This window comes from Lissotriton helveticus, chromosome 6 (assembly GCF_964261635.1).
Source record: "Lissotriton helveticus chromosome 6, aLisHel1.1, whole genome shotgun sequence".
Classification (NCBI taxonomy): Eukaryota; Metazoa; Chordata; class Amphibia; order Caudata; family Salamandridae; genus Lissotriton; species Lissotriton helveticus.
The window spans coordinates 1878709318-1878723903 of NC_136067.1; the positions used below are offsets into that span (position 1 = coordinate 1878709318).

At 46.3% G+C, this 14586-nt stretch overlaps 1 pseudogene across 1 annotated transcript in view; it reads left to right on the forward strand.

Moving 5' to 3' along the window:
• Window positions 1–5444: 5444 nt before the first annotated feature.
• Window positions 5445–14586, forward strand: part of LOC144763840 (mitochondrial amidoxime-reducing component 1-like) — a 234068-nt pseudogene continuing 224926 nt past the window's right edge. Inside the window, exon 1 of the transcript XR_013596265.1 lies at window positions 5445–5734. The product of XR_013596265.1 is annotated as a mitochondrial amidoxime-reducing component 1-like (transcript). The remainder of the gene's footprint in view (window positions 5735–14586) is intronic.

Consider the following 14586-nt stretch of genomic DNA (forward strand, 5'->3'; position numbering starts at 1 on the left):
ATGCGTCCCACGTCATTTGTTTTGTTGTTCCTTCTTTGTTTAGAACGAAGAACGGTTGTGTTTCTTCTACTAGGTTAGCCACAAATGGTTCATCCAGTAGAATCTTCTTATCCACTGTCCACTTTTGTGGAGTGGGTGAGTCAGGTAATATCAGGTTTAGTTTTACCGCGGAGTGGTCTGAAATATGTTCCGGAATGTGTTCCACATTTCTTGTAAATTCAGCAATACCACTGCTTATTAGAAAAAAGTCAATTCTGGAGTCGTGTCCAAGCCTTTTGTTTTTAAACGTAATTTTGTGCTGTTTATTCCCTTTTTCTTTCCAGATATCTACGATCCCTAGGTCCCTTATACAGATTCCGATCCACTCTCTCATTTTTGGAGCTGATGGTAGTTTTCCTATCGGGTATCTATCTTCTTTTGGGTTTAATAGGATATTGAAATCGCCTCCCATTATTATGGGTGAATCAACTAACAGTAGATGGGAATACAGGTTTTGAAGCGGTTCGGGTCGTCCACATTTGGCCCATAGTAGCCCACCGTGTATAGGTTGTTATGGATTTTTGCTTTTACGCTTACTCAACTTCCCTTCTTATCTGCTTCTGATCTCTCAATCACTGCTTTGAGGGATTTCTTAAATATGATCGCCACTCCTTTAACATTGCAGCTTTTATTTGTGCAGATGCAATGCTCCATCCAGCTTTGATTTTTACACAAAGGCTCCAATTCATATTTAGTTAAATGAGATTCTTGGATTATTATTATCTCACAGTCACTGTTTTTTAAATATTCCAGTATTCTTGATCTACGTTTTCTTATTCGCAGCCCATTTACATTCCAAGTTAAAACATTACGTTTTTTTCCTTTCCCTCCTATATTTGTATTAATCATTCTTGGTCAGTTTCTTGTATCTTACTTGGCGGCCACTGAACTCCTCTTGACTTGCTTTTAGGACTTTGTTTTTTTTTTGTTTTTTCCCCCCAATTTGCTCCCCACCCTGTGAAAGAATTTTTTTTTTAGTTTTCTTGGTGAGGAGATCTGTGATGTGTCAACCCCCCCCCCCCCCCACCCCTTGATTTGCTCCATGAGTGTTTCCACTTCCTTTGGGTCTCTTATATTGAACATTTTATTGTTCCACATGATCAAGGTTGTAGATTCTCACCTTGGACGGACGATGTAGCTTCAGCCATTGTGTAAAAGCAGAACACCACTGGTTCTTAATCCGCCTTCTACTGACTTCACTGGAGAAGTAACTGCTTTTTGTTGTGGTTGCCATGTGCAATTGTGGGGGTCTTAATATATCAAATCAGAAGACAAGGACTGCGTGTGCTTGTAAGTGAATTTGCGAATCCGGTCAGTAAAATTTGCGGATTAGTGAAACTGGCAAAATGGGGAACTTTGTTGGAAAACAGATGTAAGGCGGTTTATATACTTGTATATATATTCATAACAATATCACTAATAACAATGGAGGGGTGTACATATTCAGTAGAGTTGTGGATTTGTTCCAATAGCGTGATCTGGAGTACAAACCATAGAGTAGTAGTCTTTCTATGTTTGCGGACCGCGAAGGAACCGGTAAATGAATATATTGTATGTAAGACAAGCACACTGATCTCTCATGTTATGTTTTGGCCTGGACATACACTTTATTTTTTTAACCATAATGATTACTTTCTTTACTAAGGCTTTTGGCATCTAGAAATATTGAAGCAACATTCTTTGGGGCTCTTAGCTAGTAGATGTAGAAAGGTGCTGGGGAAATAAAGTCGTGCATGATGTAGTCAGGCGTAACTTTAGAGGATGGGCTGTAGAGGAAAGTATGTACCGGGTCAATATGAAAGTAGACTTACTTATTTCAATTTTAACCTGGATGGAGAGGCACATGCACCGTTTATCTGCATGGTGGCACTATGTGTTTCCATTTCCCTATATAGAAGTGTCACATGGCTTTTCTTCAAGGAGGCCACAAATCTTTTCATTTAATTTTGTATATCTGTGCCGTCATCGAAACCATCATCTGACAAATGATTGAATCTTGGCATTTTACATGAATGTATATTAAAGTGAAAGCTTATTTTGCTTTTATTACATATTGTATGTGTCTGATTGCAAATCAACTATTTCATCTCTCATTATTTACCCGCTAAGCCAGTGAGGCCGGCAACCATATGTGCAGAAAGAAAAAGTACTACTTTGGTCACTGTACAAATTTGACAATTGATTTACTTAAGTGCATGAGATAATTTTCGCCAATAGAAAAAATATAAAGACCCACTCAACCTTAAAAAGTACAATCGGAATTGCTTTGAAAAATATATATTTCCAACCTAATGTTTTCTCAAAATATTCTGTAAAAACACCTTTCTGCTCAATTTTCGGATATTGACCTTGCTTTGCTCTCTCAATTTGGGAACATTATTTAACACCACCACTGCACCGAATTACACTGTGTTTTTATGGTCCGTTTTCTAATTCTCCCATTCCACTATATTGCTGAGCCACTGTCTTGGCTTCTGGAATGTGAGAGTGCAGAGTGCTTTTGATCCGGTCACATTTTCTTCTTTCCTCTGATTGTGGAGGCAGAGGCTGCCCTTTGACTTTGACACTCAGTGTGCTGTAGATCCGACCCAAGGGAAGCTGAAAAACGTCACTCTCCAATTTCAGTAGGCGTTTTTCCCATCTGGGCCCAAATACTGATGCATACATTAAAATACAATGGACTTGTACATTTCAGATTTATATTCTAGCACAAAGTGAGCTAGAAATGAACAAGGCGCTGGACCGAGACCGGTGTGCAGACATGGAGTACATCCACATGCTCAAACGTACAGAAAATAGGAAAGGGTATAGAAACAAAGAGGGGGTGGGCAGTGGCATAGCAACGCTCCATCGGCCCTAATTCTAGCTAAGAAAATTGGCCTAAATGTTCCTGTTGGGCAGTAAAAACATCAATACTTGGAGTTCAGAGGCGCCCTCCCAGCCTCTGCATTTCCCAAAAGAGTATGTCTCAGAAGATGACCAAGTCTTAAAACATCAGAATGCTGAAAGTCACAGGAGAAGGCATGCTGCTCTGTTGATATAAAAGGTTTAGGTCCAAGAGATTTAGATCACACCAAAGCTGAAAGATTCCATCAAATGTTAACCGACCATCAAAATGTACCCCCTTCTTTCCCTTCTCATTCTTCCACCTTGCATACATTAATTTCTCCACTGGCTTGAAAGCCATCGCCTTTCGGTCAGTAAGATTGGTGAGAGGGAGAGAGTGTGTGTGCATTTTTTTCTGTGTGTTAGTAACAATTGGTGAAATGTTTGCCCAGCCTTTCATCGTTCTGAGGTGGAAGAAATACGTGCCTTTGATTTGGATAACAGCATTTTGAATTCGGTTGCAAGACCTTCTCTGGTGAATATGTGATTTACAAACATACATGATGTGTTAAAGACACATAAATGTATTTTTATCCATTTTTTCTTTCAATTTATTTGCAATATTCCTTGGTCATTATTTCCTCTGTCCCTCCTTGACCCAGTACTTTTCATGCTTGTATCCATTCCCCTGACCTCCTTTATTTCCTTCTTCTCATCTTTTTCTTTTTCTCTTCCTCAGCACCTCAAGCCATACCTCCTTTCTTCTTTCCATTCTTGCTTCCTTACAGCCTCATTTATTCCCCACCCCTCCTTTGGTGCATATCTTCTTCCTTCCACCATTCATTCCTTACTTTTTTTTCTTGATCCTTCCTTCATCCCATCCTTAATTTCTTCCTCTCTTATCCTCAACCATTCCTTTCGCTTGTCTTCCTCCAAACCTTTCTTCTTTCTATTTTTCCATCACACATCATTCACTTCCTTTCTCCCTCTATCCCTTCATTTCTTCCTTTCACATTTTCTTATTTCTTGCATCTTTCATCCATTTCTTAGTTATTTTCTCCCTCCTTTACTCCCCTTCCGGCCTGCAGTTGTTGCTGCCTTTTTTTAATGTATTCCTTCCTTCATCTTTTCCCTTCTTTTTAACTAAAACAGCACTGTATAAGCGCATTCTCTTTAGTTTGCCAAGTTGCCTCAAGTCCTCAAATGACCTTTCCTAAAGCTGCATTTTGAGATGTACACACATTCTCTAATTTGAGTTCACTTTTGAGTTGTTTTCATAGGCTTCCCAAATGTTATGTTATGTTATATTGATTTGTATAATGCACTAATCACCTGAGAGGGTATCCAGGCGCTTGGGCAGGTGTTCAGGTTTGAGTTCCCCGTGGTGCATATATTCAGCATCTTGCGAAGGTCCCTGTGTTGCATATGTTCAGCATTTTGCAAATCTCGCGAAGTGAGGAGGAGGCTCTGATGTGTTACGGCTTGTGGATGTGGGTGGTACCAAGAAAGGAAGTGGATGGAGCCAGTTCAGGAAGTGGGCAGAGCCAGGGGAATTGGGGGTGGACTTCTAATAATAAATCTGAGCACCTGCACCTAATATTTTACTAATTAAGCACTGGGTTACAGCAACATTATTGTTAGGCTCACACTTCAGTCATTCAAAACCATAGAAATGTAACAGTTATAGTTACCTGAGCTAACTATAACATGCCCAGCAATGCACTGATTATGATTTCACATAGTACATCACTCATGATAGGGTTAGTGGCATCACTGATGACATCCCAAATGATATCACTGATGACATCATCCAGTGAGTGAAAGTGTTTCCTAAATGTTTCTGACAATTAAAGAAATATAGCAAGCTGTTGCATATTCTTTCTTTACTAGTGAGTGTTACTATTTCTAACATATCTCATCTGAGTGGCTGTGAGTCTGCCTGTCCCTGTAACCTTTGTTTTTTTTCAGTGAACATATATATATACATAAAACACATGCACTGTTTACGATTGACCTTTTTAGGTGGCCCCACCAGTTTTATCTGTGGCTCACCAAAGTATGACCTCTCTAAAATTCACTTCTATAAAGATCTTTCAAAATAAGTACACAATGGTGTTGAATTATGGCATATAATCACCATTGGTTAAGGAAGTCACATGCCAGGTATAATGCAAGGCCTTCACATTCCCTGCAGTGCAGGGCATCACCAGGCCTCCTAGCCATCTGCCATCTCCATCCATCCTTAAAGCATTGCTGGGAGTGAGGGGTTGCCCCTCCAGGGGTTACTCAGGGTAACCCCCCTCTCGTTTTGTTATGCTCCCGGGCACATGTGCTTACTCTGAACGCACCCGTATTCATTGTGTTCATAATGTCCCATGTGAATTGAGTGAGCCGAGTGTGGAAACAGTTAATAGAAAAGGCGTGGGTTTGGGGCCCTGCCGAGTTAGAATCTGTGAACTACAAAATGCGCTTGTTTTCCACTTCCCAGCTGGCTGCAACTGCCAAAAAACATGAACTAACCCGTATCAATTAATATTGCGCAACTCTCCGTGCTTCGTGTTGCGCGAGCGGCCTGCAGTGCGGTGCTCGAGTCCGGCGGGGGCAATGGCGGCCGGACCCGGACTCCTGGCTGCCGCCGGGCAGCTGCTCTCTCGGCTCCGGACCGCCGTCCTCTGCGCGGCGGCGCTCGGGGTGGGCCTGGCCGCAGCCTGGCTCTGGAAGAAGCGGCGCAGGAGCAGAAGGGAGCGGCGCAGGAGGTCGGGGTGGTCTCACAGCTCTTTATTTACCCCGTCAAGTCCTGCAGAGGGGTCGCCCTGGAGGAAGCCGAGTGCACCAAACTGGGCTTGAAGCACGGAGAGCTCCGGGACAGGTATCCGCACTCTTCTGTGCAAAAACATTTAACTGACTGGGAACTCGAGTTAGATGTGAGAAAACTGCATTGCGCATTTTTTCTCAGTAGAACCCATTTAATATAATTTGCCAGCTTTCAGCAAGTCCTATATTTAGTTACTATCAATTTGAAGTCTGGAACTTGTAGTTTTACTAGTGTACTACCTTCTTAAAACTCGGATGTTAAAACATCAGGACTCACTGCACGTATCACGTATCGACTTTCAGTAGCTTTGTTATAAATACACTGCTTATACGGTCGGGTCTAGCAAATAAACACATGTAGTGTCACAGCTGGATAACAGTTAATAATGGTTGTTTTTCAGAATGACACCTAATGGTGAATGAGAGCAGAGTTCAAGGTGTCTATAATGTCACTCAGAATCCCAAAGGTGCAAACCATCCCCATTATTCACTTTTATTCATCTACTATTTTCTGGTATGTATCAGGGGCGGCTCCACCGTTTAAGCGGAGGAGCACGCCCCAGAGGCCGCCTCGGGCAGCCATAGGGCTAGCTACTCCACTGCAAAAGCCCCAGGCCAGAGCTGAAAAATAAATTGGTAATAAAGTTTACTTATCATCATTTTATTTTTTATCAACCGACCCCTCCCGAACTGAGCGTCAGAACGGGGCGGAGCCATTGCTGTTGAGCGGAAGCAGGGATCTTTCTGCTCTCGAGTTTAAAATACGCCTGTCACTTTGGCCGGCTGGCTTGCGATGGCCAGCCAGGCATGCACATTTTAAACCTCTCTAACCCAGCAAGACAGCTGGCTTAAAGAAAGCAAAGGTCTCTAGTGCTCCTGTGAGCGCCGAAAGAGGCCGCTCCCACCAATCCCAGCGCTGCTTTCATGCTGCAAGAGAGTAGCATTAGGGTTGGCTTGGGAGTCGGAAGCCTGACTGCCTCGAGGAGAGAAGGATCGAGGAGGACGTTGCGCTCGACCTAAAGGTAAATTCCCTTTTTTAGGTCTCGGCTAGAAGCGCGCAAAGCGCGTTCTCGCCGAGAACTATAGTCGTCGGCTCAGCCGACAACGAGTGAAGACAAGAGATGGCCACGCGCGCATCATTGTGAATGGGAGAGGTCGCGCGCGTGAGCTTCTACCGTAGTGGCAGAATCAGATCACGACGCGCGCCTCGTGAACAGTTCACGTGACTTTTACGTGCGCAGCCTGCGGCGACGACTGTCTGCGACGCTTCCCAGCCAGGAAGCAGGATGACTAGCAACACGAAAGAAAGGCACTACCGGTCATGTGCACTGCAGGGCCGCGGACCCCCTGCTCGCGCGGAGCTGCGGCGCCTCCTTTCCCTCTGCTGGGCTTATGGTCTTTGTTAGGCAGCGGGTGTGCACCTGAAGCGGTCCGGGTGGAAACGGCGGCGCGGGCAGGAAGGTTCCACTCTGCTGCTGCTGTGCCATTCCCTCCCCCCTCTCCAAGCTGATGTGTAAGTTCCATGCAATGGGGCAGACTGGCTGCCTGCTCGGGATGCCGCCCTGCTCCTGTCCTTCATTGTACAGATGAAATTGTTCCTGTGCTGGCTGGTCGTTTGAGGGATGCACCGTCATTGAGTAAATCGTCGTCTGTATAACGCTAGGTGAGTCGCCCCGTCACAGAACTGTCTCCTGTAATACTGGGATCAGCCTACCTTGGGCCCGCTTGGGTCCCAGTGGCAGTGACCGGGCGCCCGTCTTTGTTTAAGGCCCGAGCGCGGGGGCACGGGAGTGGGGTACAATTGGCAGGCCCGACCCACTAGTAAGGGGATACGAGATGCTACCCTCGAAAATGTATGATTCAGAGTGTATTGCGGGCAGGAGGGCATAGTGCACTGCCGTGGATGCATAGCCGCCGCCTATTTGTGGGGTTGTTGGCCTGATTGCTGGATGTGCCCCAATGTGAAGAGGGAGAGCGACGTTTCCATCTCTAAATGCGTTGCCCCGCCGTCGGTGTGAAATCGCGAGTTGTGAAATCGCGAGTTGTACCACTGAGGCCACGCACCTTTAGTCGCACTGTGGTTTGCTCCTCGCCCGGTCACGGCAGCAGCAGAGGAATTGAACAAATCAACATAGCAACGAGGTGTGCAGGCTGGGCATGCCTTGGTTTCCCTGTGCACGCCTGCTGTGAGTGCCTGCCTTCCCATTGGGGAGGGGGGAATGACTACCCCTTGTTCTAGGTTGTGCTTAACCACATGAATGCTACAGCAATTCATGCTCTGTGCTGCAGATCCATATTTACCATTGTTCATGACGAGCTGGCACACAAGCAGTGTACTGCATGACGAGCTGAGCTCGTCATGAGCATGGAAGGGGTTAATAATAGATGTATTGGTGTATTTTTGTGTAACTTGTGTAGTAATCGAAACATCTAGCATTTATTGTCAATTTGAGGAATGTTTCTGTAATGTCCTGCTCTGCGGTGCGCTTTCTATTTTCTAGGCTTGTAGCTTCAAGCCTCAAATTTAGTTACTAGTCAAAGCGGACTTCTTAAAGTGACTTCAGAGGCAAACCACTTCTAAAGACAGTAGCTGTCGTTCCTTTTATCTTTCCTACTGAAGCGCATTCGGCATCTCTGTTCTTGGCAGGAAGGAGTTATTGAAGCAATAAATAAACTGTTGAAGCCACAGTTGACACAGGTAGCTATTTAAAGCAACATGTGTGTACATTTGTAGAAAATAAACGAATGCGGCATACCGTTTGAATGTCGACCACACAGAAAAGGTGTTTTAATTATGAGGCAAAATTAAGAAGCATACCAAACCTTCTGCCTCATATTGTACTAGCTTTATTTACATTCCTTTCCTCAGCTGGGAAAGGGGTGGGCCAGGACTGCATGTGCGCTTGTTTACATTTGCTTTGGTCCGTGGCTGTTCAGCTTCAGTGCCCGTCTGTACTGCCCCCACCCCCACCCCCATCACTTCATTATTGTTGTCTGAAAAGCAGAGCAACCGGAGCCCAGCCGAGCCCCCCAGTAAAACATCGTATACCACGTTGAGCAACCGGAGCCCAGCCAAGCCCGCCAGTAAAACACCGTATACCACTTTGAGCAACCGGAGCCCAGCCAAGCCCCCCAGTACAACACCGTATACCACGTAGAGCAACCGGAGCCGAGCCAAGCCCCCCAGTAAAACACTGTATACCACGTTGAGGAAGTTGGAATTTCAAGTCCATTTCATGTTAGTTTCCTTTGGTTTCAATTTAAGTTTTCAGTTTGGTATAACATTTTTGTCGTTCGTAGTGCCCCTTAAGAAGTGCTTAATTTTTTCATCTGCAGAACCGAACCCGTGTCCTACAAGTAACACATCACTGCATGGGTCTCTTAGCTCATTAAATCACGTTAAAACTTCAGAGCACATTTACCAGTCCTGGCTCAGGCGCTTTGGTGGCGGTAATGGGGCTATGAAATATTAATTTGGGTGGTGCGAAGAGGCCACCTCTTTGGGTCTATAAAAAGAGGTCTGCGCATCAGGTGGCTTTGATATGTGGGTGCAGAAATCATTCAATTAACCATATGCCACAAAAAGGTAAAGCATTGTACGTGTTTCCACTAGGCAAACTAAAAGCAAACAAGCATTAGCAAAGCAATAGGTCTAGCATTTGTGAGAGTTTAAGTTATTGACATTGTAAATGACAATGCCTTTTCTTTATGTTTTTAAAACGAAAACATAAATAAAAGGCATTGTCATTTACAATGCCAATAGCTCAAACTTAAGTAAATGCGAGACCTATTGCATTGCAAATGCTTGTTTCTTTTATGTGGCCCTCCTGCCTCACCACCCTCGGGACATGCCAGCCGTTACTGGTATGTACTGCTCACCCAAATCATCCTACCCTGCTTGAAGCAGTTATACATGGGTATAGGATTCATGGGGGAGCCGTACACAACATGGCCTAACCTGCTGCAGCTCTTGCCACATTTTGGCACATGGTGTCCTGTTGCCCACCTCAACCACTCTCTGTGTATCATGCCCCCATTCCAAAAAAAGAATACCTGACATCTTGCCATTCTCCCACTCAATCCTCAACATTTACCACTGCCCCAATATAGAAAAGTACCTTGGGACGCATTATGCATAGTGCCCCTGAGGTCAGGGCACAAGTCCTAAAAAAAGAAGTGGGGGGGACGAACCTAGTTAGGCAGTATGCAAGTGACATCACGACGGGTGACATCACGTCTCTTGACATTAGATGTGGCATCACAAGAATTGACATCATAGGAAGTGGCATTACAAGCCACAACTTTAATATGTAAGTGTGATGTAAAGCGCCCTGTGAAAATAGTGGGTGGATGCTGTCCACCCGCGTGTACCCCCGACTCGTGCCCTGCCTGGGGTGCAGGGAGCATGTCTGCCCACTTTGTGCTCTTCTGGGACATTATGGTTGTAGGAAGGTAGGATCCTTCTGCATGGCTACCCCCACTTTTTGCCTTGTGCTGTGATGGTTTCTGACTAGTCTGACTGGGATCCGGCTAATCAGGACCCCAGTTACTGTGCTTTCTCCCCTAAATTGGTATGGTAAGTACTTAAGAACATCCCAGATTGGACACCTGTGTACACTTATCAGTCCCTAGTATATGCTACTAAGGTACCCAGGGCATAGGTACACCAGGGGTCCACCAGGGGCTGAAGCATGCATTATGCCACCTACGGGGGATCACTCAAACTAGAACTACAGGACTGCTATTGCAGCCTGTGTAAGCTGGTGCTAGCATCACATACAACAGATATAGGTTTCCCTATATCTGAGGTCACTGCACTTAAAACCTACAAGTCACCCCTAATGCAGGCCTTTCAATTCTGAAGGCAGGGTGCTCGGTTCGAAGTGTGAGGGTGCCCCTGCATGAGCAGAATACCCCTACAACCTTCAGAGTTCAATCTCCCGGGTTGTAAGTGCATCGGCCATTACGATATATAGAGTAGCCATGCGTCATTATGCGTTGACCATCTCTAAACTGGCTCTAACGAACCCTGTCATGTTTGGTATCAAACATGTTACAGTGTGGTAGGTATGATTCCATGCACTGTAAAGCCCCTCCGGGAGGCCCTCAGTGCTCCCGGTACCAGTCTTCTAGACCTGGACTGCACATGTCTGCTGCCAACCAGAGACACGATTCTGCCCTCCTGCTGATGAGCCAATCTCAAGCAGGGGAAGGCAGAACAATAGGTATCCTGTCACAGGGGTTTGCCACTTTTATTGTAAGTCCCAAAACCTTGGGCAATTACAGACAGGAGCCTCTGATCAATGGTCAGAAAGCTGTAGCCTGAAGGGACACAGGAGCTAGTGTCACCATGGTGACAGAAACACTGGTGTTCCCACTTAAGCTTTTACCTGGGTACATATACCAGGTTACCTACACTGGTGGTGTTAGGACAGATCCTCCCATGGTCATGGTCAGTTTCAGATGGGGAGGGGTCACTGGCCCTTAAAGGGTTGCAGTGTCCCTAAACTTGCCTGTAGATTGCCTCTTTGGCAATGATTTGGAAACTTCAGCCTGGGCTGTAGTAGAACTGAAGACCCATCTAGAAATGTAAGAACTCCCTGAGAAGCTTGGTGTGGCCCTTAGGGCCCCAGTCCAACCACATGGAAATTCAGGAGCAGTGGAGCCTGAAAGAATGGCCCATTCTGTGTCATGGTGGTGTCCGGAGGAAAGGTCATGAATATGCAGGGGACACACAATCTGGCGATCTCCTCATTGCGCTACTGTGGTATGACTGGTAGATGAGTGAGTATGCTGAACTACATGCCCCAGAAGCCTCCAGGGCGGTTGCAGGAAGTGGTGCTGGTAAACAGCTGCTGACCGAGGCAGGATTTAAGCCCCTCCTCAACGCTCGCTCAATGCTTGACTATCCATTTCTTGAGCTTCTCCAGTGTGGAAGGATATTCCCCTGTTGTTTCAGCTTCGCATACTCGTAGACTTGAATCTTCCCGGCACCCATCAAGAGTGTGTGTTTGAGCGCTCTGTTCTCTCTCCTTTTTGTCTGAAGAAGGTCGTGGGCAGTGCGGGGTGCTGATTCCCGAGCTGCTGATTGTCTTTGGGACATCGACCTGCATCAGTGGCTCCTGTGAAGGAACAATGAGCTACTGACTCATCGGAAACCCAGATAACTGGGAAAGTCCTACCTTTGCTTTTTCTGTTTCTTTCCTTTGGAACGTTCGTTACGCGATACTTGGAATCCCTCCCTATACTTTTATTATGGACTCTCTTGGAGGAGAGTAGTGACATTGAACTACAGTGGTATTTAGCTGTGGTGTGCCTCTGCCTATGCTCATGTGGGCAATGACAAAGTGGGGCTCAGCACTGGGCCTGTTTATCCTGTATTGGTGTGCTGCAAGCAATAGAATGGGAATACCAGAACCAAGGGGGGTAACAGAGATAGGGTGTATGTGTGTGAACACTTACATTAATGTTCCTCCTTTCTTGTACGCAGGGCTTTTCACAAAAGGCTGAGGTTCCCCTACAAACCAATGATGATCCACGTAATCCAGAAGGTCTCTGGACGTGTGCTGCTTCCTTGTTCGGCGTTACAGCAAAGAAATGATGGACGGAATGCTGACAATGCAAACATTCTTCCCCAGTCAAAAGATCTGGGTTAACTCCATTGTTCTCTTGGCCACTACGCCCCTCCAGTTTGGACCCAGCCATATGCAAATCAGTCTTGACCCTGCGCCTCATGGAAACAGTCCAGATAGAACTGCCAGGCCAGGTCCTCCCCGGAAATAAGCATCCTGAGACCGGTTTCAGGGTATGTCACCCTTCTTCAGCCAGGCTAGCTTGAATCCAGTGGCACAGTGAGTAAGGGACCCACATCTGGGCATACCCATCCCACTTACGGCGAAAAGTGTTACAGCAAACAAATGACGGATGGAATGCTGACAAGGCAAACAATCTCCTCCAGTCAAAAGATCTGGGTTAAATGCATCGTTCTATTGCCCATTACGCCACCCCAGTTTGGACCCAGTCATAAGCAAACCAGTCTTGACCCTGTGCTTCATGGGAATAGTTCAAACCAAACTTCCAGGCCAGGTCCTAGGATGCTTGTTTCCAGTCCAGGGAGTACCTGGCCTGGCAGTTAAGACTGGACTGTTCCCATTGAGCGCAGGGTCAAGACTGATTTGCATATGGCTGGGTCCAAACTGGAATGGCATGGTGAGCAAAAAATGATGGATTTAGGCCCAGATTGCTGTACTGGGGTGAATGTATGACATTGTTCTGCATTCTGTCCATCAATTGTTCTTTTTGCCTTTGTCACCTCGAGTGGGATGGGTATGCCCAGACATGGGTCCCATGCTCTCCATGCCATTGCAGTCAGGCTGTCCTGGCTGATGAGGGCTGAAAGCCCGAAACCGGTCCTATGATGCTCGTTTCCAGTCCAGGTAGGACCAGGCCTGGCAGTTCGGGTTGGATTGTTCCCATTGTGCGCAGGGTGAAGACTGATTTGCATATGGCTGGGTCCAAACTGGAATGGCGAGCAAAGAAATGATGGGTTTAGGCCCAGATCGCTGTACTGGGGTGAATGTATGCCATTGTTCTACATTCTGTCCATCAATTGTTCTCTTTGCATTTGTCACCCTGAGTGGGACGGGTATGCCCAGACATGGGTCCTGTGCTCTCCATGCCACTGGAGTCAAGCTATCCTGGCTGATGAGGGCTGAAAGCAGTCCTAGTATGCTTGTTTCCAGTCCAGGAAGGACCTGGCCTGGCAGTTCGGGCTGGACTGTTCCCAATGGGCGCAGGGTCAAGATTGATTTGCATATGGCTGGTTCCAAACTGGAATGGCATGATGAGCAACAAAATTATGGATTTAGGCCCGGCTCGCTGTAATGGGGTGAATGTATGCCATTTTTCTGCATTCTGTCCATCAATTGTTCTTTTTGCATTTGCCACCCCGAGTGGGATGGGTATGCCCAGACGTGGGTCCCGTGCTCTCCATTCCACTGGAGTCAAGCTATCCTGGCTGATGAGTGCTAAAAGCCCGAAACCGATCCTAGGATGCTTGTTTCCAGTCCATGGAGGACCTGTCCTGACAGTTCGGGCTGGACTGTTCCCATTGGGCGCAGGGTCAAGACTGATTTGCATATGGTTGGGTCCAAACTGGAATGGCATGGTGAGCAAAAAAAAAAATGATGGATTTAGGCCCAGATCGCTGTACTGGGGTGAATGTATGACATTGTTCTGCATTCTGTTCATCAATTGTTGTTTATGCATTTGTCACCCAGAGTGGGACAGGTATGCCCAGACGTGGGTCCCGTGCTCTCCATACCACTGGAGTCAAGCTATCCTGGCTGATGAGGGCGGAAAGCCTGAAACCGGTCCTAGGTTGCTTTTTTCCAGTGCAGAGAGGACCTGGCCTGGCAGTTCGGGCTGGACTGTTCCCATTGGGAGCAGGGTCAAGACTGATTTGCATATGGCTGGGTCCAAACTGGAATGTCATGATGAGCAAAAAAATGATGGATTTAGGCCCAGATCGCTGTACTGGGGTGAATGTATGACTTTGTTCTGCATTCTGTCCATCAATTGTTATTTTTGCATTTGTCGACCCGAGTGGGATGGGTATGCCCAGACGTGGATCCCATGCTCTCAGGAAACTGAAGAACTTGAACAAGACCGAGATCTTCTGTTCGAGAGAAGACCACTTCGAGATCTCCCCTATAGTAGTCAACAACTTACAGGCTTCCGTAGTTCACCTCAATGTGGCTGTGACATTATGGTTGGGACCAGAACGACATCAGAAGGTACCAGCATTACTGGATTCCAATACCACAGGCAATTGTATAGACCAAACATATGCTCAGCACCTAGGCCTACCATGTGTAAAGAAAAGAATCCCAGAACTAGTGAAGGGGA